General features: G+C 42.0%; 1 protein-coding gene and 1 pseudogene across 3 annotated transcripts in view; one reads left to right on the top strand and one right to left on the bottom strand.

Annotated features, from left to right (window-relative positions):
• ERC1 (ELKS/RAB6-interacting/CAST family member 1) overlaps positions 1 to 21579 on the bottom strand; it is a 486201-nt gene that overhangs the window by 278300 nt on the left and 186322 nt on the right. The window lies entirely within an intron of this gene.
• On the top strand, positions 1375 to 1969 carry LOC138396888 (cytochrome b5 pseudogene; annotated as a pseudogene).

Raw genomic sequence — 21579 nt, 5'->3', positions numbered from 1 at the left:
TCCTCTCCCTTTGCCTCACTCTCAATTTCTTGTCACTTTGTTTCACTGCTCAACATGTTTTCATACATTTAAGTAACAAGGCAACAGGTGCCAACGAAAACAGTGCTTTTGCTCTAACATCCTGAAATTTTAACTTGCCTCTTGTGCCCGTGCCAATAGGAAACCTCAGAGGACCTTTCACAGAGGCAAAGGGTCACCTTGGTATCCTGAAACCAAGGAAAAGTAAAATTTTATAACGAGTTCAAATATGAGGTAGTATAGGAAAATCAACAGGGATATTGTTAAATGTGTGTGAATTCTGAAAAGAAAAAGGAGTAAAATCTATTCCAAAAATGTTACTCCGCTAGCCTTGCAAGTCAAAACATGCTAACAGATCCGCAGCATCAGTATCAACTGGGAGCTCTTAGAAATGCAGAAACTGAGGCCCCAATCAAACCCATCAAATAAGAACTGCACTTCTACAGCCTCCCATTCTCTTTGTATGACATTAAAGTTTGAGAAGCACTGTTCTAAACCATCTTACCAAATAATCACATTACCCAATACATAAAATACAAGTTGTGTTGCAGAGCAAGGCTGAAAATGTTGATAAATAAACAGGACAACACATACAAATGATCCAGTCAGTACTAAAGGAACATCTCATACAACAGGCTATAAATGGTGAAAGACTAGCAATTCTCACCTAAGAATTAGGGCAAAAAGAAAAACATGCTACAAAAAACTTCTCAAACTTTGCTACATGAAACTACAATTTTTTTAAAGTGTATAAATTCCATATATATTGATAATCATATGGAACAATGCATATCAATAGCTCCCTTGAAAATAAACCCATCATGAGACTGCTTTAAAATAGTTTCTAACTGCTGATTACAATATCATGATTTTATTTAGTATTAATCAATTTACCACACAAAATAGTCCCAGTATATAATTATCAAAAGAAGATACAATTAGAACACCAGTTATCAATGGTTGTCAAGTAAGAGGTAAAGCTGCACGTGGTTTCCACTCCAAGACCATACACTCTGCTTCTGTGGATTCTAAACATACCAAATAACATGATTAATCCGATCGTCCACCCCCATACTCCAAGGATCTAAAAAATACATATTTATTAATAAAAAGGTATAGCCTACATATTATGTCTGGGCTTCACAAAGCCATAACAGAACAAGAAATAAAGGAAAATAAAGTATGTAGTAAACTTGAAATCAGAGAAACTGGAATTGTATCCTAGAGTATGCCGCTTAGTAGCTATGACCCCAAGTATATCCTCCAATCTTTCTGAACCCCAATTTTCTGATCTGTGAAATGGGAAAATCATCTATTTCATACAGCTGCAGTGTGATCAAGAATGTGATAGCGAGCTCTCCTGCCCTGCTGTGGCTGTGTGTGCCCGGCTTGGCTCGCTGCATGCCGAGATGGCCGAGCAGTCTGACAAGGAGGTGAAGTATTACACCCTGGAAGGGATTCAGAAGCACAACCACAGCAAAAGCACCCGGCTGATCCTGCACCACAAGGTGTACGATTTGACCAAGTTTTTGGAAGAACATCCTAATGGGGAAGAAGTCTTAAGGAAACAAGCTGGAGGTGACGCTACTGAAAACTTTGAGGATGTCGGGCACTCTACAGATGCTCAGGAATTGTCCAAAACATACATCATCGGGGAGCTTCATCCAGATGACAGCAAAGTTACGCAAGCCTTCGGAAACTCTTATTACTACTGTTGGTTCTAATCCCAGTTGGTGGACCATCTGGGTGATCCCTGCCATCTCAGCACTGGCCGTGGCCCTGATGTATCCCTTGTACATAGCAGAAGACTGAATACCTTCTGAGACGCCAACACAAGGAAGGATTGCTTTGTACAAGAAGAAAAGCCAATGTTAACTACTTCAACTGACAGAAACCTTCACCTGAAAAAATAATTTTAATATGTCTGTTAACCTTTCCTCCTGCATTAGAAACAAAAAGAACTGTCCTATTCTTTCCACTTGAACTTCTCAAGTGTGACTTTTTATTCATCAACTTTATTTTGATGTTTCTTGGCTATGTAATTTACTTATAAGCATGATCTTTGAAAAATATGTCTGGATTCTAAAATAGGAAAAAAAAAAAAAAAAAGGATGTGATAGCATTTTTAACAGCATAAAGCTCCAGTTAGAAATCAGACATGTGTTTCAGTGGTTTTATTGAGATTGGGGGACAGAAACTGGCCTGTCAAATAAAATATATGACACCCAGAAAAATTTATATTTCAGATAAACCCCAAATAATATTTTAGTATAAGTATGTATGTCCCAATATTTACAAGACATATTTGTACTAAAAGATTATCCATTGTTTATCTGAAATTCAAATTAAACTGGGAATCCCTCCTCCCCACCTTTTTTTTTTTTTGCTGAATCTGGCAACTCTACTAGGTGGTCATCTACAAATGCTACCTAGAAAAACAATGTTTATCACTCTCAATGCATAATAGCATGACACTTTTCAGTAGAAGAGTTAGGTATTATAGATCAGCACAAGTCTATGTTCACACATTTTTTTCCCTACCAATGAATCATTCTAAACTAGACATTATTATTTCAGGAGATGTTAGTTAACAGAAGGTATGCTACACTTGCTTGTGTGGGCTATTACAAAAACACTAGGCAACATTATTATTTAAAAGGAAAATAAATAAGAAAACATACCCTTGAACAATAAAGTTGCTTAAGAAAGCCAAAGGAATAAAAAGCGGAAACTAAAAGTGCAAGCAACAACAAACCATTCTCCTAGCTCATTATACTCTTGCCCATAAGTCAAACTCCTCATAAACAGATTTTACAGGCTCAGAAATGCTCTAGGAACTATAAAGTCATGAATATTTTAGCTAAACAATAAGAAAATAACTCAGCCCTTCAAAATACAATTAAACCTTTTTTTGTGAATGACATCTCATGAGGTTTTAGTGACTACTGCCTTTTCTTGGTGAAATCAGTCAGAAATATAAAAAAAGATTTCTAAAATGTACAGAGAAATGACTATTTGACCAAGTTAGATTTTAGAAATCAGCATGGAACTGTTCATCAAATTATATAAAAGAGATGGTAATAACGGAAATGGGGAATGTTTTTGAGCAAGATATATAAAGTTTTTGACTTTTACTACATAACAAGACTCTGGTCTTAATGAAGTTGGTAGGAACTAGCACACAGATTCTAAACATTTGTTTTGAAAGTAAGTATGCAACAGTCACCACTAATTAAAACACAGGTAATAATAATATTCAGCTCAATTTTTTTAGACCTAAGTGTTAAAAGGAGTTAAGAGATGACATTTATAGCCCTCACCTCTGAATATTCATTAGCCAAAGGATGAATTCTGAACCAAATTGCATATTTCATCCATATATGGAATTATTTCTTTGTATTCATTCACTGGTGCTAACGTCATTGATTAGAAATAAAAAGATGCCTGTGCCTGAAGAAAGAAAGTGTGAATCTTCAGTCGCCACCACTCTAAATAAAATCCCTCTGCTCTGTACCCAATGGAAAGTGGGACAAAGGAGGGAAGGGGAGGAGAAGGAAGGAGCAAAGGAACAAAAATAAATCTACCAAAAATGCAAATGCTTAGTGGAGACACTGAAACACAAATGCTAAAGAATTCAGCAACACTATTAACACAAAATAAAATAAGTGCTGAAAAGAAAGGGGGCTGGGGGGTTAAGTATCTTGCCCAAGGTCATATAATGAAGTCACACAATCCTATCTCGAAGCATCAGTAAATTATTCTCTCTTAATGACCTACTCAGTTGGACTTGACAAAACCAATAATTAAAATGGTAAAATGTTTCTATATAGAAAAAAATACTGCACTAAATTCTAATCCGGAATGAAGAGAGGCTTTAAACTTTTACATACTACAGCTAAGATGGTCTTTGCCACTGGAAAAACAAAACCTATTTTATTTTGTATTCCTGTTAAAACAAACTTATTTAGAAATAAGTATAATTTAATGACATTTGCTGTTGGGTAAAAGTTACAGTAAACCAGCTAACAATATTATAATTCACATAACTTATAACAGAGAATGATGTCTACACCAATGGCTTCAAGGACAGATTCTTCTGGAGCTTTTCAGAGTGTTTCATTTAGAGACACTGAGACCAAAACCAGCCATGCAATCAACAAAATATAGGACAAATGATGAAACTTACCACTAAAATATAAGTCAGCTTGAAACTTAAGTTAGAGATGAAAGTTCTCCAAACACAAGCAAAAGACCTAATGATATTTTTCTACTTTAGAAAGCTCAACTGCTTTCGGATTTTGCTATGATTGGAATTACTCAAGTGGTACCCATACTGCTTTACTATAACATATGGAGAAAATGTTCAAAGTAGACAACAGGAAAATCATTTTAAAAATCAGTATTTGTGCTTTCTATTTTTATTGCAAATATTGTAAGATTTCTTCTGTAATTAATGCAGTTTATTCAAAATGGGGGTTCCACAAAAATTTATACAAAACAAAATAAATCTAAGAAGTCCTTGGTGGTAACAAGGCAGAATAGGTGAAAAAAGGAACTTAAAAAAAAACAACAACACTAGAAACACTAAGAGTTGAGAAACATCTAAAAGAAGGAAAGCAAAATACAGTCAAGGATGTAGTAAGAGAGTGAGCAGAAAACACTGTCATATAAACCACAAAAGAAGAGTTCTAGAAGGAAGGGGGACAGTCGATGATATCAAACAGCCCAGAAAGGCCAAGGAGACCCAAGACAAGGTCACTGTATTAGGCAACTACTAAGTACACCACTGAAGAAGAATCCAGATTAGACTGGCTTGGAAATAAATGGGAAGTGTGAAGGTGGAGGCAGCAAGCATCAACAATCCTTTCAAGAACTGTGCAAGTGGAAGAAAAAATGAAAAAAAGTAAAAGGTAAACGTAAGATACTATAGTGGATTGAGACCGAAGAAAAGGCTCCAGGAAGGACTATTTAAATTTTTTTAAGGCAGGGGGAAACCAGTACATGATTTAAGTCTGGAGGAGTCAGTGGAAAGGGAGACAATGGAAATAAGAGAACAGGGAGACAGGTTTTGAGAGCAGGCAAGAGGGGAGGCCTGAAAAGGACAGGAAGACTTAGCCTTGGGAAAGAACTGGGACGCTACTTTCTCTGAAACAAAAGGAAGGTAAAGATGAGTAAAGTTGCAAATGTTGAGACTGTTAACACCTTTCAGGCTCCATTTACTTGGTAAAGTAGGCGAGCTTACTGGCTAAGGGAGAAGGAAGAGGACAGTGTAAACCAGGCTGAAGAACCCTCTTTAGGAATTAGATTAGCATAAGCAGCTCATAAAAGAAGGGTTATTTATTTATTGTTTTTTAATTTAATTATTATTTTATTTATTGTTTGTATTTTTAATATACTTACACCCCAAATTGCTTATTTTTAAATGAGTCAAAGGTAAGGAAACCCTTTCAGAAGTAACATTTAAGTCCTCAACTTAAACACTAAGAAGAAATTCAGGGAGTGGAAATGGGGAAGAGAATCTCTTTCCCACAAAGCCTCAACTTCATCTTTCCACCTATAATACAAATTTTTGTACCCCAAAAGGCAAGCAGAGTCCTAAAATATCATTGCAGATGAAATATGTCTTCTTTTGTCATTTTCTACACATATACAACTTTGCATTGGGAATCTAATTTGCACTTTGTATTAATACTGGTATGAATCAGTAAGAATAGTACAGTGTTTTAAAGAACCCGAAATGGATGAATGACATCATGCTATCATAAAATGTGTCAACAGCACTCCATTAAAAAGGCAAAAGGAATGATCATAATAGCTGCATTTATTGATTGCTTACCCTGTGCCTTACACTATTTCAAGTGCTATTCTGTATTAGCTCTCTCAAACTTCACAACACTTTAGATAATTATCCCAGTTTTACAGATTGGAAAACGATAGATGAGAAATCTAAGAAAATCCAAACAATCTGGGGCTCCACAGCTCGTCCTGTACTTCCTAGGCTAGACTGCGTACAACATAGAGACCCCTGAGGTTAACATGAGCAGACCTGGCTTCAAATCTAAGTGTCATTACTTGGTTGGCTGACCCTGAGGAAATCATGTTTCCTAATCTTAGTACCTCCTCAGAATAATAATCTGCCCTGTGTAAACTATATGCTAGCTGTGATTATCAATGTTTTTATAAACAGCAAATATGTATGATGTCATTAATATTAGAAGATAGCTGTTAGGTAAAACACACATGGTCTTAACAAGCTTCTTTTCTAAACCCTGTCAGAAATCCTAACACTTTAATTTACATTGCTATGGCTCATATGCAAAACAAATAGCTTTAAAAATACAGGTTTCTGATTATTTTGTGCAGCTTCTCCTACTATTTACTAACAATGAAGATGAGCTAGTTACTTAACGGACTCTGAACTTGTGTTTTTCACCTAAAAAATGGAAATAATAAATCCCTCTTCATAGCTGTTGAGGTCAATTAAAATAAAATACGTAAATCTTCTGACAGAGCGAGCGCCTCTGGCACATGTAAACAGTAGCAGTGGTTACTGGTTTTGTTAACACTAGTTCTACCACTCAGTAGAATCACAAAATGAATCCCAAATTTAAAGGGTGTGTGTGTGTAAAGATTTGTCTAGGTGAAATAATTCAAAGGCTCTTATGTAATTCTATAGACTGTGGCATGTTTCCCTTCAGCATTCTTACTGCCCTTTACCCTGCTGAGGAGCCAGAACGTCTCTGATGAAATATTAATTAAATTAAAACAATGTATTTTTCCCCCCTGGTGGCTCTTCTCACCTCCATTTCTCTCTCAGTCAAAACCTGGTCAATCTGGTTCTTGCTCTCTGAGACTCCCACTATCTTTCGAAGCACAAATATCTGAATCAGCTCTTCTGGTAAACCTAATATCCCTGACATTTTTTGCATTCTTAGCTAGATTTCTAGACATCTCTCTCTTGGAACATGTTTTATCATTTCAGTTCCCTATTGGAATCCAAGATAATGTTAGTATACAATGCTCAATTACATTGTCTTTGTTTTAATGCAAGCATACTGACCTTGAGGTGAGACTGAGGGAAACAGCAAATCCAGGAAGAAAATGTGAAAGAGAAAGTTAGAAAGAATTAGTAAGGACAATATTCAGAAATAATATTATTCATGGATACAGACAAAACATGAAGTGCAAGAACAGGGAGGAGGACGGGGTAACACAGATTCTGCACAGGCACTAAAAATTAGTAATTTCAGATTTTCAACTTTCAACAGGTATATTTTCTTATTAGATTACACCATTATACTTTAATGAAAGTTTCCAAAGAAAAAATTTTGTTCAAAATTTACCATTTCCCGGAGCAGAAAAAAAAACCAATTTCTTAAACACCAAGGAAAAGAACAAAAGGTTAGTCACACACACACCCCTTCCGCCCCCTTCTCATTTAAGTAGCTGGAACTGGCATTAAGTGATTTCACACCTTTAGTCAGCTTAGCTTCATATACGCCCACCTTATAAATGACTACTCCTTTATCCACCCTACTCCATTAAGAGGATCCAAATTATCCAGAACCAAAAGCAGAAAAACACTGACCGCTTCAGTTATTCTGCAGAATACAGAATTGTAATATTCTTGTAATAACTTGAAATAACAAATGTTAAAACATAATAATTTTTCTAATCACAATCGATTATTTCTCACTCCAAATCTACCAAAATCCTCAAATGGTGCAATCTAAAAGCAATAATGAACAAGAATACACAGCTCTATAAACATCAATTCATTCCCAATGTCGCCTGGCAATCAGAGAGGTAAGGCAGCCATGCTTAATATTCCTACATAGCATGAAGCCCCTATGGTTCATTATTGCCTTTTATAATAACAGGCAGTTTTCTCTTTTTAAAAATTAGTCAATTTCACCGAAATCAGTATTCGCCTACAAATAGGTAAGACTTCTAATGGCTAATGCTATCTGGACTGTCTTCATGGTCTAACTTTTACTTTAAGAATCTATAACAAAAGATGTACTTCTTGAATGCAGGCACTATTTCAATTTGTATTTTAATGTTTTCTAAACTTAGTGATGTGTTGCAAAAGTCTAATTCAGTACTTAAAGCCAAAGTTTTCAAAAGTCATTGTGAGAATAAAAAAAGGTAAAGCAGGTAAGATTTATTATCTTCATTATATAAGATAAAGAGATTAGGAAACAGAAACAAAATAACGTGCTCACAGCCACACACTGGGTAAGTGGCACATGCAGAATAATAAGGCAGGTCTGCTGACATCTCACCCGGGCACACTTTGTTCTATGACACTTCTTTAGGAATCTATAAAAATCCATGGACCTTTAGCATATATAAAAAAATTTAAAATGTAGACAATGTTCTAAGGCAAAAAAAGGCCAATCTCTAAATGACTGTTCCCCATGATCTTTTTTATTTTTGTTGGTTATGACATAGGAAGTCAGAATAATCTGAAATCAACAATGACATGAACTGAAATCTACAGGCGCAAAGCTTTATATAAGACATGGGTAAATCCATGAAAAAAAAACTGAGCTTATTCCTGCCAACAGAAAGCAACTTTAATTATCTTTTTACTATTTTATTGTTCATGAATCATATATCACTTTAGCATCAAATTATAGCATTTGGGGAACAAACTTAGGAGGAGAAAATCTGCACATGGAATTGTGATTTACACTTTTAAGTAAAACATTAAGGCAGCCACTCAGCACAAACTCTTAAAAAAGCATAGTCACAAATTATGAGGTGCTATGCCACAAGAAAATTTGGAAAGATAGAATTGACTACGTAAAGCTATGTAATTTATTCTCCTTTTAAGTGAAATCAGTGAAATTGACAAAGGAGGAAGAAGAAAGAAACAGGCAGGTTCCCCAGAAAGCAAGCTGAAGCAAGCAGGATCAGATAAAGAACCAGTCAACTTCAGTTGTAATACTTTGGTATCTGTCTTTTCTTTTTTGTCATTTCATTTTTTGTATCAACCAAGCTTCAGGCAATATTGTTCCATTTTTTTAAACACAGACCGTTCTCCCTCAAGCAAGAACACACATTCTATAATTCCTCACAGCCACCAGCAGCCCCAGTCATCTCCCTTCCACTCCAGCCACATGAAGAGTGTATTGCTTGATGCTGTACTTCTTGGACCAAAGATGCAAACCCAGGCATTTACAACTAAGGAACTCCTTCTCTCAGCAACCATTCTCCTCATGAATTATATAGCAGCTTATGTCAAAGCTACATACAGCTTAATTTCTATACGGCAGAGCTTTGAAGACATTAAGCTGAGTATCAATTCAGGATTTCTTTAAGAAAATACAAATGTGAGGACTAAATATCAAGTGGCACAGTGTAACATTTTTAGGTTACACTATGCCATAGGTATCTGAATATGTGATACTAACATAAAAGAAAGCCATTTTCCCAATGAAAAGATTAAAAAAAAAAAAAAACCTTTTTAGGTCAACCTAAATAAACTCAGGATGTAGGTAAAATAGTCAAATGACTATAAATAGTAATAGATTCATTTGGTTACATACACATTTAAAATGGAGCATATGAAAAATAATGCTAAATTAGAGATACTACTTTCTTCTACTACCACACTCAAAACGATTTTATTCATTCTCTTTGAATGCATCCTCAACATCAATTCACCAAGGCTAGATGATGCACCATTACTTTACATATCACTAACAAAGAAAATTATACCATGCCACTACTTGTACGTGTATCCCAATTTCAGAGATGTTATAATGTAAAAATAAAGTTGGAATTGGCATTTCATGTAACGAATAGAGGAAAGAGAAAGTTACCTATACTTTTGTTTAATCTACAGATCTAAATGTAATTCTACTGATTTACACTAAATTGTATAAGAATACTTTATGCATATTTCATGCATGTGAATTTACTTATACTTTTACAGAAAGAAAAGAATGTATAAACATATTATGTACATATATACATGTATAAAATTATGAACATGTAAAAGAAACAAATATAAAAATATTTTCAATATAACTATCAAGTTATAAGAAACTACTGAATCTCCATCTCTTTAATTTCTGAAGGGTCTTCAGAAATAGGTCATGAGAAGATAAGGAGATATGGGATGATTAGATAGTGGAATGAAGAAAGAGCACTATCTTTTTTTTCCACACACACACATACTTATACATATATAGGTCCTTCAATAATGTACAGTTATGTGGGGAGCGGTCTAGGCCTCCTAGTGTACCCGCCCAGGACATGCGTAGTCAGGCCCTCCACCTATCCCTGTGGGACACACCTATCCGGGGCTATAAAAGCAGCTTGCATTTCCTGTTCGAGGTCTCTCGCCATGTAACTGTTGTAGATGCCTCATTAAACTACTGCTGGAAGAACTCCAACTGGTCGTGTCGTACTTGCTGGCAACTGCGGCGCGACAAGTGGTGCCGAAACCCGGGAACTCTCGCACCAGGCGGAGACGACCTCATTAGAGGTGAGTTCAGAACCGCCGTAGTAGAGGTAGAGTTGGACCCCCACCTTTGATCGTGCTTCACTATGGGAAATTCCCCGAGCGCCCAGCTGCTCCGTGCTCTACAGGAGCTTTTGGCTGCACGAGAGTTGAAAATCCCCGAGCGTGTCTTACGGCATTTTATGCAGGAAGTAGATCGTGTGGCACCATGGTTTCTCCACTCGGGCTCTTTCACCGTTCCGAGCTGGGATAAATTAGAGAAGGACCTTCGCTGTGCCCGTGCTACTGGGCCCCTTCGAGAGTGCGTCCTTCCTATTTGGGCATTGGTGCGCACCTGCCTAGAGGACTCTCCTTGTAGTATTCAAGTGCAGCAGGGGCAGCAGGCTCTGAGTGACTATCAAGATAGTATGTCAGAAAGGGATAAGGGTGGTCCGGACCGGCCGGGGCGTTCGAGAACCCGGTCGGAAGAAAAGCGGGGAGCCGCCCGCAAGGGAGGGCGCTCAGGAAGGCGACGGGGACGCCCGTTGCCCGGCCCGTTATCTAGGGAGGACGTGGCTTGTAAAATGGCCGCCCTCCGTCTGTCTTCGTCTTCTTCTTCCTCTTCTTTGTCCCGCTCTTCTTCCTCGTCTCGCGAGAGGGAGGCCGAGCTTTCTCCAGCCGATAAGGCGGACTTGGAGGAGGCGGCGGCGGCGTATGAGGCGGAGCGTTATCGCCCGCCTCCGTATGCCTCCGCCCCTCCCCCACCAGTTGATGGCGGGGGAGGTACATCTTTCATGTCCGACCGGGTTCGGAGAAAAGTCAGCCAGTGCTTTCCTGTATTTGAGGATGCCAACCAACAACGGCACCATGAGCCACTCGACTACAAGCTACTGAAGGACCTGGCCCAGGCAGTGCAGGCTTACGGTTGCAATGCTGCTTATACTAGGGGCCTGTTAGATCGTTTGGCTGCCCATGCTATGACTCCTAGTGATTGGGCCAGCACTGTGCGGGCTTGTTTATCCACCGGGCAGTACTTAGATTGGAAATCCCTTTACCAGGAGGCTTGTGTCAACCAAGCCCGTGTTAATGCTCAACAGGGTCAACCCGCTTGGAACGCTGATATGCTATTGGGTTTGGGTCAGTGGCAGAACAATCAAACCTGTTTCCCCGTACAAGTATATGCTCAGATTAACCAATTGGCCATAAAAGCTTGGCAGCAGCTGCCTAATCGGGGACAGGTTGCAGGTAACTTAACCAAAGTGGTTCAGGGACCTACAGAGCCTTTTTCTGATTTCGTGGCTCGTATGGTGGAATGTGCGGCCCGCATTTTCGGGGATGCTGACACGGCGATGCCCCTGGTAGAACAACTAGTGTTTGAGCAGTGCACTGAAGCCTGCCGCAATGCCATTGTTCCTTGGAAGAACAAGGGCCTTACCACTTGGCTTAAAGCTTGCCGGGAGATCGGGGGCCCACTGACCTCTGCAGGACTGGCAGCCGCTATCGTGGCTGCCCGGGAGAGTGCCAATGTGACCTGCTATAACTGCGGTCAACGAGGGCACATACGGCGACAGTGCCGGGCTTCTTCGCGCCCGCGCCCCCGGCCTTCCCGTGCGGTGCCGGAAATCTGCTCACGCTGTGGCAAGGGGCGTCATTTGGCCTCTGAATGTCGATCCGTCAAGGATCTTCGGGGGCAGCCCCTAGACCCTGCAGGGAGTGCCCCCGCTGGAGGTGCTCGGCCTAAGGTCTTTAATGTGCCAAAAAACGGGAGGGAGGGCCCTCGACCCCAGGGCCCGCAAATGTATGGGGCCTTCCATCAGTCCCCGGCGACGCCAGCGCTGATGCCTCAGCTGCAATCGCCGTCACTAACGCCCCAAGGGAGGTCCGGCGAGCCACTTCGGGTTCCGCAGGATTGGACCTCCGTGCCACCACCCTCACAGTATTGACCCCTGAGATGGGGTGTCAGCCAATTCCTTCGGATTTTAAGGGACCCTTGCCCCCAGACTCTGTGGGTCTAGTGATTGGTCGCTCTTCCTCAACCTTGCGGGGCTTGCTTATCCATCCAGGAGTTATAGATTCTGATTTTACAGGTACAGTACAGATATTGGCGACGGCTCCCAGAGGGGTCGTTTCCATTTGCCCAGGGGATCGGATTGCTCAGTTGCTCTTGCTCCCGAGCCTCCATGCACGATTTCCCGCTGCCCCCCGTACACGGGGGACAGAGGGTTTTGGCAGTTCTGAGGTCAATGCTGCATATCTGTCCCTTCATATGGGTGAGAGACCTATGCTCCCCCTTATAATACAAGGAAAGTCTTTTTCAGGTTTGTTGGACACGGGAGCCGACTCCAGTGTCATGTCATCTAAGTGGTGGCCATCCGCATGGCCCACTGTCCCTTCCACCCAGACACTTCAGGGTCTTGGCTATGCTGCCGCCCCTGATCTAAGTGCTGCTCATCTTCACTGGAAGGACTCTGAAGACAATCAGGGCACATTTTGCCCTTATGTGATGCCTCTCCCTGTTAACCTCTGGGGCAGAGATGTTTTGAGTCAAATGGCCCTTCGTCTCACTAATGAGTATTCGCCACAAAGTCAACATATGATGCGAGAGATGGGCTATGTTCCTGGAAGGGGACTGGGGTCTCGGCTGCAAGGCAGAACCGAACCCGTTGAGCCTCAGCCTCGCCCCCCTCGGCATGGTCTGGGTTTTTCGTAGGGGCCACTGAGGAGCAACCGATACCCATCCCATGGCTTACGGAGAAGCCGGTTTGGGTGCCTCAGTGGCCCCTCTCCACTCCCAAACTCTCCGCTGCACGTGAGCTAGTCGCTGAGCAGCTTCGGTTGGGACACTTGGAACCCTCTCGCTCCCCTTGGAACACTCCTATTTTTGTTATTCAGAAAAAATCAGGCAAATGGCGACTGTTGCACGATCTTCGTGCAGTCAACGAACAAATGCAGATCATGGGTCCGGTGCAGCGTGGTCTCCCTCTTCTCTCCACCTTGCCCCGATTTTGGCATCTCCTTATTGTAGATATTAAGGATTGTTTTTTCTCTATCCCGCTGCACCCCGATGATAGAGAACGTTTCGCCTTCACTGTTCCTTCCCCAAATCATGAAGAGCCTGACTCTCGCTATCACTGGAGAGTCTTACCTCAGGGGATGGCCAACAGCCCAACCATGTGTCAACTGTATGTGGCAGCAGCTGTAGCTCCCGTGCGCCACACCTTTCCTTCGATTAGGATTCTACATTGCATGGATGATCTTCTTCTTTGTCATTCCGACCCTTCATATCTTCATCGTGCTTATGCCACTTTGTGTGCCCATTTCTCTTCCTACGGGCTGCACTTAGCACCCGAAAAGGTTCAGGAAGGTGATATAGGGGAGTTTTTGGGGGCCCATATAGGCCCCTTGTCCATTCGTCCTCAAAAAATTACTATTCGGGTAGATGGTCTTCACACCCTAAATGATTTCCAAAAGTTACTAGGTGACATCAATTGGCTTCGCCCTTATCTTCGCCTGTCCACAGCACAGCTGAGCCCTTTGTTCCGGGTGCTGGAGGGTGATTCAGACATATTGTCCCCTCGCGTTCTGACTCCTGATGCACGACAGGCCCTTCGGCTGGTCGAGGAGGCGATACAGCACGCCCAGTTGGTTCGGATCCAGCCTGATCAGCCTTTTTCTCTTTGCCTTTTGCCCTCTTTGGAGACACCTACTGCAGTTCTTTGGCAGGAGGGCCCTCTGCTCTGGATTCACGCGCATACCTCTCCGCGACGGGCCATTGAGCACTATCCTACCGCGGTTGCTGATCTCGCGTTGTCTGCGCTTAAACTCTCCTTAACTCATTTTGGGGCCCATCCTTCTGTTCTCCATTGCCCCTATACTAGAGCTCAAGTACAGATTCTCTGTGCCTCGGTAGACAGTTGGGCAGTCCTTCGATGCTCTTTTTCTGGTGTTATAGACAATCATTTCCCCAAGCACCCTCTTCTTCAGTTTGCTCTGCGACATCAGATTATCTTCCCCCGTGTCACGTCTTCTGACCCTCTTTCCAATGCTACTACAGTTTATACTGATGGGTCCTCTAATGGTACGGGTAGTTATGTTGTCAATGGCCAGGCCTTCACCACTTCTTTTCCTTACTCTTCCCCTCAGCATGTGGAATGTGCCATCGTTGAGTTGGTCCTCCGTACTTTCCCAGGACCACTCAACATTGTCTCTGATTCTGTCTATGTCGTTCAGGCTGTTCGGTTGTTAGAAGTGTCTCATGCCTTGAACCCACGGAGCACAGTATTCTCTTTATTCTGTGCTGTCCGGTCAGCCATCCACTCGCGCAGTGCGAGGTTCTTTATCACTCATATTCGGGCCCACTCGCTCTTGCCTGGACCTATGGCTGCCGGCAATGCCCTGGCGGATCGGGCCACGAAATTATGTTGGCTTGCTTCTCCTTTGGAAAGTGCCCGCAACTTCCATTCGTTGTACCATGTCCCAGCTTGTACTTTACGCCTTAAATTTGGTCTCCCCCGCGCCTCTGCGCGGGAAGTGGTCCTCCAGTGTGCGGACTGTGCACCTTTCCGCTCACAACCTTCCGTGGGCGTCAACCCGCGGGGCCTTCGGCCTCTCCAGGTGTGGCAGATGGACGTCACTCACATTCCCATGTTTGGTAAGTTGTCTTATGTTCATGTGTCCGTAGACACCTGTTCTGGGGTTATCCACGCCACTCCTTTAGCTGGAGAGCGCGCCTGTCATGTCGTCACGCACTGTCTAGAAGCATGGGCTGCCTGGGGCAAGCCTGAGGTCCTTAAGACTGATAACGGCCCGGCCTATACTTCCCGGGCCTTTCAACAATTTTGCCGCCGTCTCGGCGTTACCCATCGCACTGGCTTGCCCTATAACCCTCAGGCCCAGGGCATTGTAGAACGCGCCCATGGCACAATCAAAGTCTACTTACAAAAACAAAAGGGGGAGGCTGGGGCTTTGGGCGGTGGTAGGTCTCCCAAATCTGCCCTATCTCTTACTCTATATACTTTAAATTTTTTGCTGCTGGATGACCGTGGTCGCTCGGCGGCAGATCGCCATGTGGATCCTGGCCCCCCCCCTTTCCGAGCGGGTGATGTGGAAAGATGTACTTTGTAATCAATGGAAAGGACTGGATCTGATTCTCAGCAGATCCAGGGGAGCTGTTTGTGTTTTTCCACAGGACGCCCCGGACCCTATCTGGGTTCCGACACGCCTCACGCGACGCCTCAGTCATCCTGCTGCTTCCTCGCCGGCTCCTGACGACGATGCTGTTGTGGCGGATTCTGCTTTCCCTGACCATGACCCTCCTCGCCCTGGGAGTGCTGTCCAGGGCGAAACATCGTTGGGCCATCCTGCCTGTATTCCCGAGACCCCTGCCGGTGACCCATGATTCACACATATTCCCTCGACCTTTTACCACCAATGCCTCTTTGGGTCTTCCCTACCTCCCGTGGTCCAATGAGTCTGGGGAGGTTCCGGGCAATGATTCTTACACCCTTGCAGGGTCCCTATGCTTCACTACCCTTATAACGGACGCGGCTGCCAGGGCTGTGTATCACTTCAGTCCCGTATAACAACCTCTCTCGCGCAGCTAATCTATTACAGGGAACTTGGTCCTCCAATTTCTCTAGGCTAGCTGCTCAGCTTCAAGTGGAAATTACCCATATTAATTCTACCCGGTTAGATCCTATGTTCACTGATGGCCTCCTCCCAACCTTTCTATCTCTTCTCCGCAGTGTTCGGGAGTGGGCCGGTCTCGGGTCCCTGGGCCTGCTGGGATGCCTTGGTTTGGGCCTCCTGTTCTGGGGACTCATGCGTGTTCGACGGCAACAACAGAGGGATCGGGCGGTCATGGCTCAAGCCTTTGCTGCCCTTCATGAGGGCTCCCCTCCTGGAGTGTGGATAAGCATGTTACATACGGACGGCAACTACCGCTCTTCCCCTTGACGGCATGGCGTGGCCCTTGCACCCCGAGGGCTTGTCCCCATTGCACCGGGAAGGGCGCGCGACCCCTGTTTTGTGGTCAGCCCTTGCACCTTCATGAGCTCTCGCTCATTGCACTGAAGAGTGGTGACCATACGCCCCTTGGTGAACTGTGACCCTAGATCCGGACTGGGGCTTCCGTTCACCATGAGGCAAAAACAAAAGGGGGAGCTGTGGGGAGCGGTCTAGGCCTCCTAGTGTACCCGCCCAGGACATGCGTAGTCAGGCCCTCCACCTATCCCTGTGGGACACGCTTGTGGGACACACCTATCCGGGGCTATAAAAGCAGCTTGCATTTCCTGTTCGAGGTCTCTCGCCATGTAACTGTTGTAGGTGCCTCATTAAACTACTGCTGGAAGAACTCCAACTGGTCGTGTCGTACTTGCTGGCAACTGCGGCGCGACACAGTTACAGGACAGAATATGACAGATACTATAGGAAAAACACAAATAAAGGAATGAGAGGTTACTACCGAAAAGTCAGGTTTTGTTTTTGTTTTTTTTTTCCCCAAAAAACGTAACATTTAAAGGGTCAGATTCACACAAATAAATGTAAAGAAAATTTTGTTAAAGAGAAAAGAACAACAAAAGGCAGATAAGGAAAAAGCATTGCTCTCCTAATTTTGACTTCTCTTTTGAAAGAAAACTGTTGAGCCTAAGAATACTGAATTATAGAAATGCCCCCTGTATTTCTGGAGACAAGATTTGATTTCAGAAGTCAAATAAGGCTTTGCCTTAAGGAAAAGATAAATGTGTTAGTTCAAGAGCTGCCTCGTCTCAGGAGGGCGTCTTGCTGGTCAGTAGAAGCTGCATCTCAAGGAGACAGCTGTAAACTGGGCCTTTGGTTCTCACCTGTTTTGAAAGACAAGGCAGGCCTCCCTTAGGACCAAAGGTTGCTGGTGCTGCTGACAGGTGGACCCCCGGAGATGAGAGCTAATCAGATAGATATGCTAATGCCCAAGCCAGGCCCAGATGGAACCATGCAGTTCAAGTAATTAACACAAAGCACAGCCCATGTTGACTTCTGGGATCATCTCTGTCTCCAAGAACACAATCACCAGAGCCAAGATGTCTCTGTTTGTTGCTAAAGTAATAGCCTTATCATAAAACTTAGAAGTTTGCCCCAAGACGATTTTATAACCCATTGTTCCCCTAGTTAGAGTTAGTTAAAGAATCTGTAGTAGCCTTTTAGGAGACTTTGACCCTAAAGCAAACTGCCTGTTAGTATGCAAATCCCGTTGCCCTTGGCAACGGGGAGCCTGTATGTACCCTATATAATACCTGTGTGGAGTTTCAGTCGGGGAAATATTTGATGCGGGTAAAATATTTCCATCTGGATACCCTCCTTTATCTATTTTCATAAACTTTTACTTTATAAACTATATCTTTGGCTCTGTGTATTATTATTGCCATTACTTTATATTTTTATTTCTGTTTCCTACTATATTTTTCATCCTTTGCGATGACCCCTGCCTGAGAGACCAGATCGGAGGAAAAAACCTCTTTGCAGGGAGCGTAGCTAACTCCCCGCAGAAAACAGTTAATTCTTCTAAGACCATCAAACCAAAAATTGGAAATACCATTCTATAAACTAGTTAAAGTTTGCCAAAACATTTTAGGAGAAATATGAAAAATAAAAATATATCCATTTTCATTACATAAAATTTTAGGCACTAGCAAAGTCTTTAAAAGAAAACAGGCCAGGTACACTGGCTCATGCCTGTAATCCTAGCACTTTGGGAGGCAGAGGTAGGAGTTCAAAACCAGCCTGAGCAACACAGTGAGACCCTATCCCTACAAAAAATAGAAAAATTAGATCAGTGTGGTGGTGAGCACCTATAGTCCTAGCTACTCGGGAGGCTGAGGCAGGAGGATCACATAAACCCAGGCGTACAAAATTGCAGTGAGTTATGATGACGCCACTGCACTCTAGCCCAGGCAATAGAATGAGACTCTTATTTAAAAAGAAAAAAAGAAAAAGAAAATAAGGAACTCAAAAGGCCATAACCGACCGGGCGCGGTGGCTCACGCCTGTAATCCTAGCTCTCAGGGAGGCCGAGGCGGTCAGATCATTTGAGCTCAGGAGTTCGAGACCAGCCTGAGCAAAAGCGAGACTCCATCTCTACTAAAAACAAATAGAAAGAAATAAGCTGGACAACTAAAAAAAAAAAAAAATATATATATATATATATATACACACACACACACACACACACACATATATATATATATATATATATATATAAAATTAGCCGGGCATGGTGGCGCATGCCTGTCATCCCAGCTACTAGGGAGGCTGAGGCAGTAGGATTGCTTGAGTCCAGGAGTTTGAGATTGCTGTGAGCTAGGCTGACGCCACAACACTCTAGCCCAGGCAACATAGTGAGACTCTGTCTCAAAAAAAAAAAAAAAAAAAAAAAAGAAGGCCATAACCTTAAGGTTATGTTAAGTTGAAGCCACACAACTAACTTCCCTAATTTTGCAAAATGCCACCGAAAAGTTCTCTTTCTCTTACACATACACACATGCAAATAACACTCCCAGATTAAAAATCACTATTTAGCATGATAGGAAATGACGCCATTCTTTGTGTCCAAGCTAAGTTCAGTATGTTGGTCAGTATGTTGATCTTCAGAAGTACGGATATCTCTCACAAAGGTAAAGTTAAAAGTTACTGCTTTAGCAGTTCAGACAGTTAATTCAGGGGCTAACTACCTTGGGTCTAAGTTCTGGGCAAACCGGGAACATCTTTGCTTTAAAAAAATCACCTAAAATAGCCCAAATCTTATGACTAGATCATAACCATTTTTTAAACAAAGCCAGCTGTTTATAAGTCAGAATGTAGTTCCTTTAAAAACATTATAAATACAGGTTAGGTTTTCTTGCTAGTCTACAAAATTCAAGTTTAATTGGGATATAAAAGCCTAGAACTAATAGTTCTAGATGAGGTCTGGAAAAGATGGTTAAAAAGTAGATAAAATTAACACCACAAAGTAGTAAAACAAAGTTTCCTCCATTATAACTACTCAAAGGTTGGTCCAAGAATTTTATATATGTAAGAATGACAAAACTGATCTCCAGTTCTCCTGTCTTCCTCAAAACAGTCACAGCAGTGAAACACCCTGGCTTTCCTTCTCCATTCTGTATCTCTACCTACCCTAGACTTCAAGGACCTGAAATTAGCAGTCTAGAATCCAAAATCACTTCTACCCAAACAATTTCCCATGCTACTATCATTTAATATTGGCTTCAGAAATTAAAAGACCAAAGACTTAAGAGTCCAAAGGTCAACAAGTCCCTTCTCTATGATACTCCTGTATCCTGTGGTGCATGTTAATTGGGATGGCCAGCCCCTGTGGTACGTTAAGTGTTACCTTCCAGGAGAGCTCAGCCAGACCTTATGGAGTTGAAACTTCATCACTGAAATTTCCAGCTATTGGACAAGTTGTGGAACAATGCCAGTGCTAGCATCGTCTATAAAAGAAACAATAGCTGCTGTATTGCTGGAGTCTTAGTCTTCTGGGGCCAGAAGCATCCCTTTAATTGAGTCCAGACTGACAGAAGTACTAAGAGTCACACATGGAAAAACCGGCACCTGGCTGCAAAGCAACCCACACGCCAGTTACAAAGTACCCGTCCTATAAGAGGACATTCCAGCATGTAGGAAAACTTTAGCCTCCGCCAGACCCCCACGTGAACTGCCGCTCAATCATCTAGCTGTCTATATCCTCCCCTTCTAGGAGGTGGGATCATTAATGAAAAATGAATACAGAAGGTTCGTAAGGAGAAACGGAAGAAGAGACAGAATTGTTAGGCACAACTCTGTTACCATCTACTTATAAGATACAGGACGAGTCATTTAACCTCTCTGGGCCTGAGCCTCCTAATGTGTATAACAAAAATCTATAAAAGAACCCTGTCCAAAAATAAACAACAAAAAAAGTATTATGTAAGAAATGGTAGCTAAAATTAACAAATATAACCATTAAACAAATCATATTAAAATTTTTGGATATCTTTCTCAGAAAGACAATTATCTACCTGATTCAAAATATATCACCCTTTAAAGTTGTTGCCTGTTTGGGGGCAGAAATCTGCTCTTTTGCCTATTCCGAAAGATCATTTTCAGAAGCCTCCCTGTGGTCTTTCCCTCAAATCACTCACACATTATATGCTCAATGCATAACTAGTCACTGGAAAAGAGAATGCTATTATCCCGACTGGCTTAAATGAACCAGAATCTTCCGGAGCTGGGGATGTAGGGAATTACACACACTCCGGGTTGTGCTAGAATATAAGGGAAGATGGCCATTTGGCTGGCATAATCTATTCTATTCTGAACTCCAAACAAAAAAGGAAAGCAGAAAACTAAATGCTAAGGCAAAAGGAGGGAGCTAAAGTACGATGTATAAAATTAATTTAAAAAGTGGTTCTCAGATCGGTGGTGCCTGGGGCTAGGGATGGGAAGAGATTCGCTCAGATCGGTGGTGCCTGGGGCTAGGGATGGGAAGAGATTCGCTGCAAAGGAACCAGAGAGATCTTTTGTGGTTAAAGGAAATGATCTATATCTTGATTGTGGTGATGGTTACAAGGGTGTATGCATTTATTAAATCTCAAACAATAAGCTTAAAATGGGTGTATCTTATTTTATGCAAATTATACCTTAATAAAGTTGTTGGGTTTCGGGTGTTTTAAGGGCTTCTGAGGATTCCTTACAGAGAACCTCCTTCCAAGTGTCTACTCAAACATCACTTTATGAGAGGAGTCTTTTCTGACTATCCCATAAATTATCCCTCTGCTAAATTTCAAAATACACCTCAAAATAAACTCTGTATCCATTAAAATCTCAGTTCTTATATTCCCCCAAATCAGGAAATATAGTAAATTCACATTTTCTATTAATTCTTTAGCTTACACAATAATAGACTCATTATTCTTCAGATCATTAACAATTCCTAACTTCGATAAACCAAAGGCAATCCTTGATATCTAACTCATACGAAAATTAGAAGATGATTGCCATTCTCTAAATATAAAAATTTCTGAATAGCATGCTGAATCTAATCAAAATAAATCTCCTATTAGAGTAAAACTGAGGATTTCTGCCGCAAACACTAA

The sequence above is a fragment of the Eulemur rufifrons genome, chromosome 16 (assembly GCF_041146395.1).
Source record: "Eulemur rufifrons isolate Redbay chromosome 16, OSU_ERuf_1, whole genome shotgun sequence".
Lineage (NCBI taxonomy): Eukaryota > Metazoa > Chordata > Mammalia > Primates > Lemuridae > Eulemur > Eulemur rufifrons.
Note: the sequence above shows the minus strand (reverse complement) of the source record. Positions and strands in the feature narration are given on the sequence as shown.